The following is a 3,922-nucleotide window of genomic DNA, read 5'->3' on the forward strand; positions in this document are numbered from 1 at the left end:
ACGCCTCCCGGCCGGGGCTGCGGCAAGACCCCGGCGCCCGGCAGCCCGGCACGCAGGTGGGAGCCGGCCCCGCTGCCGCAACGCGGCCCACGCCGGCCACCGCGGGGGCGCCGCCGCTCTGGCCGCCCCGCCGCCTCCCTTCGGTTTTCGGCGGGAGCCGCAGAGCCCCGCGCCGCCGGAGGCCGCGCCGCGCCGCTCCCCCCGCCCGGGGCCGCTGCGGTGAGGGGGGCCGGGGCCGGGGCCGGGGCCGGGGCCGGCGGCGGGGCGCTGCCGGCGGGCGCGTGGGCGGCGCGTGGGCGGGCGGTTGCGTGGGCCGCGGCGGCGGGGCGCGGACAGGTGGGCTGGCGGGGGGCGGGCGGGTGGAGCGAGCGAGCGTGTGCGAGCGCGGCGGCGGCGGCGGCGGCGGCGGCGGCGGGGGCGGGCCGGACGTGGGCAGGCAGCGGCGCGAATGCCGGGCGGCGCTGGCCCCCGCGCGGCGGGAGCCCCGGCCCCGCGATAAAAAGGGAAGGGGGCCGGGAGGCGGAAGGTGCGCGCTGCGGGTCCGCTGGGGCGCCGTGCGGCGGCACCGGCAGAAACGTGCCTGGGAGGGAGGGTGCCGGAGAATGAGCGGGAGGCTGTGCCGAGCGACGAGCCTCCTCCTGCCTGCCCGCCCTCCGGTAGGAATCCCGGGCGGGCGGCGCGGCGGCGCCCGGGACGCGCGGCTCCCCTGGGCTGCGCGGCGGCGGCGGCGGCGGGCGGGAGGGCGGGAGCCGCGCTTGGTGAGGAGGAGCCGCTGCCGCCTCATCCTGCGGCACCGGCCGGCGGCGTGAGGAGCCCGGCGAGCGCAGGTGGGTGGGCAGTGCCCGCTCTCCGCAGCTCGGACCCTCGGCCCGGCGGTTTAGCGGTGGCCCCCCGCCTCCGGCACCGTCCCGGCGGGAGGCACCTCCCCTGGCGGCTCCCGTGTGGGGCTGGGGCGGGGGGCTTCACGGGGCTGCGGGGTGCGGAGCGTCAGGGGCTTGGCGGGGTGAGGGCTGGCCGGGGTGAGGCGCGTCGGGGGTGCGGTGCTTGTGGAACCGCGGCGGCGGGTGGCCGCGGACGCCGGTATCGGGGCGGCGCCCGGTGCGCACCTGAGCGGCCGCTGGCGGGTGGCGGGGCCCCCGCGGGTGCCGCCCCGGCCGGGGGTGACCGGCGGTGGCGGCGCCGTGGCAGGGCGAGAGGGTTACCTGGACGTGTGCTTCGGGGCGCCCGCAGCCTCACCGGCGCTTCGGGTTTTATTTATTAACATTTTTATTTTTTAAGAGCAACTTGTTCTTGGGAAATCGCGTTTAATTTAGGTTTCTATTCTAGTTTGAGATTTCTGGTTGTGGCTGCGGTTGCTGTTGACGTAGGGCAGCGCCGGGGCGCGGGTCCCCGGGCGGCCGTGGTCACCCGTGCGCCGGCCGCGGCGAGGGGACGCGAGTGAGTTGCTGCCCGTGAGTGACCCGGGAGCGCCGGGCCGGGCGGCGTAACGGGAGCCCGGGCGGCCGCTGTCGGGGTGGCGTGAGCAGTGCTGCGCTGGAACACGGGGGAGCGCGTGTGCACGCGAAAGCCGCTGTTCCCCCAGAGCCCGTACTCCGAAACTTCGCTATTCGGTGAAACCCCTGCTCTGAAAACCAGAACGCTTGGCTTTTTCCAGGAAGCCTTGAATCTTTTATTTTTTCCTATTTTCAGGAAAGGGTTAACGTGAGGGCTCGGGGTACTGTGTGTTTAGGTCTTACTTTGGTGTAAACGGTTCATTTGGCAGAATCTGTGGCACGTTGCTCAAAGTGCAGAAAGCCTGGAATAAATTGAGTGGTTTTCATTGTATGAAGAAGTTTCAAGATGGCTTTTAGTTCTGTAAGATCTTCTTCCAAATGCTAGCTTTTTTTGTGTGTGCATGCATTTCCTTAAAACCTACATAAATTAATGAAGCCTAGCATGGAAATCACGTTTCGGTAAAACTATGTTCATTTTTCAGCTGGAAGAACCGATCAAATTAGGGGTTTTTGTATTTACAAAGTAATTAAGTGCAGATGGTTTAGTATTGCCACTTGGAATTCACCCTGCTGTGCCAAGGTTATGATGTGTCCACTAAGCAACAAGGATAACATAAAAATCCATAAAGCCCTTATCGGTCTTCAAGAGTTTTAAATGTTCTCTTGCATTAAATTGGGTTGAGATTGTGGGTTTTTTCTTTATTCCTGAAATTTATTAAAGGGAAAATGACAAATAACTCTGAGTATCTTAACACACCTTTTACAAAGGGCTTTGGAATGGTTGTATAGAAAAAACAAGTGAGCTGAAACACTGTGGTAATAGGATTTGCAGCATAAAATATGGTTAATTTCTCTTGTATGACTACAGGTGGCAGTGTAGAAGCCAAGAACAAAAATTGGCAGAAATAATATTCTGTGTACGAGAAAATGAAGAGTGTACTCATGACTAAGCACAGGAACCTGGAAAACCACAGGTATGTGAAGTGATTCATACAACTGCCTATGGTGCTCCCAGTATTTGCTGTAATCTGATGTTCCTGGCTCCATAGGTATTTTTGGATCAATTATCACTTAATGTATTCACAGTAAGAGCCTAATCAAAATGTCATGGAAAAGTCTATATTTGATTACTAAAAGGAGCAAAAATAATTTGAAAGCAGTATGCAAGGAGAGGTGGGATTTTCCCGTTTATTTTGATGATTAAAGAATCAGCAGTAAGTTGCATGAAGGGGTTTTTTTTTTGCCCTTTAAATAAATAGATCTCATATTGATAAATCTAGCAGCAGTTATAGGCCTGAATATACTTCAAATGGAGAAACTTTAGATAAACACAAGGATTTTCTTGTCTGGATGTCTTACCAGTACTACTTTTGTGAGTACTGAAGAATCAAAAGCACGAGGAGAATTACAGAATTATGATGTCATTTCACATAACTGTCCAGCGGTGATGCATATACATTGTTAAGGGTTAAATATTGTTAAGATAAAATACAAAGTTACAACACTTTTCTCTATTTAAGAAAAGTAAAAATAAGCAGTACATAATAAGAGCTCATGATTAGCTCCCATATTTCAAAGCAAAGGGAAATACTAGATTACCTTAGTAATCAATTTTTCTCATTAATTAGCAAGGCTAGAGTGAGGCAAAGCCTTTCTTGTATGTTTACGTCGGTGTGCAGAGCCTGTAGAAATTAAACCGTGGGTCTGAATTCCAAGATTCCTGGAAAGCCTTTGAGGCTGGGACAAACTCGGAGCTCTGGAGCTTGAGGATTTTTTAGAACTGATGAGTGGGAAGTTATCCTGGTAAGAAGTGTCAAAGTGGAATTATTACTGTGTTTATGAATATATTTACTCTTGCATATGGCTGTTCTTTTTCTAGTCTAAGATGGCTTTTTGTCTAAACCTTTAGATTGCTTCTGAGAGAACGTGGTTATGCCACAAATGTCAACAGATGACCAAGTCGCCTTCTGTCAGCTGCCCTGCAGTAACTGGCCTTGGGCACACTTCTTGTTATACCCAGCTGCAATATTAGTTGCAGAAAGAATGATTTATTTCACTGTTAGAATGGGCTAAGAGCATACATCCCATCTGGTATAACTGACCAGCTGTAACTGATAAACTGTTAAAATATAGTAGCTTGGATTCCAGAATCTCAAGATGCCAAATAAAATGTGTTTTTTTGATACCTGTTTAAAAAAAACAACCCCCAACAACCAAAACACCAAAATCCAAACAGCCCCCCCCCCCCCCCAACAAACAAACAAAACTATCCAGTAAACTATACTTCAGGTATAGCTTTGTGGGCACCCAAGCCCTGAAACTGTAAGCTCTTGGTAGAGAGGCTGTGTATCTGTTGGTGGTTAGTAAGACCCTGATCTCTTGAGTGGGGTTTGTGGGTGCCATCATAATGCTTTGAAAATACCATGTGC

General features: G+C 54.2%; 1 long non-coding RNA gene across 3 annotated transcripts; it reads left to right on the top strand.

The window, feature by feature from the left end:
- Nucleotides 1–439: 439 nt before the first annotated feature.
- Nucleotides 440–3,690, top strand: LOC119143896. Of its 3 annotated transcripts, none has more exons than XR_005102867.1 (3): nt 440–656; nt 2,362–2,467; nt 3,403–3,690. It is a non-coding gene; the product is annotated as an uncharacterized LOC119143896 (long non-coding RNA). The 3 variants fall into 3 exon arrangements; XR_005102868.1 differs by lacking the exon at nt 440–656 and adding an exon at nt 753–827 and having other exon boundaries at nt 3,173–3,690; XR_005102866.1 differs by lacking the exon at nt 440–656 and adding an exon at nt 753–827.
- The last annotated feature ends 232 nt before the right edge of the window (nt 3,691–3,922 follow it).

Source organism: Falco rusticolus, chromosome 2 (assembly GCF_015220075.1).
Source record: "Falco rusticolus isolate bFalRus1 chromosome 2, bFalRus1.pri, whole genome shotgun sequence".
Lineage (NCBI taxonomy): Eukaryota > Metazoa > Chordata > Aves > Falconiformes > Falconidae > Falco > Falco rusticolus.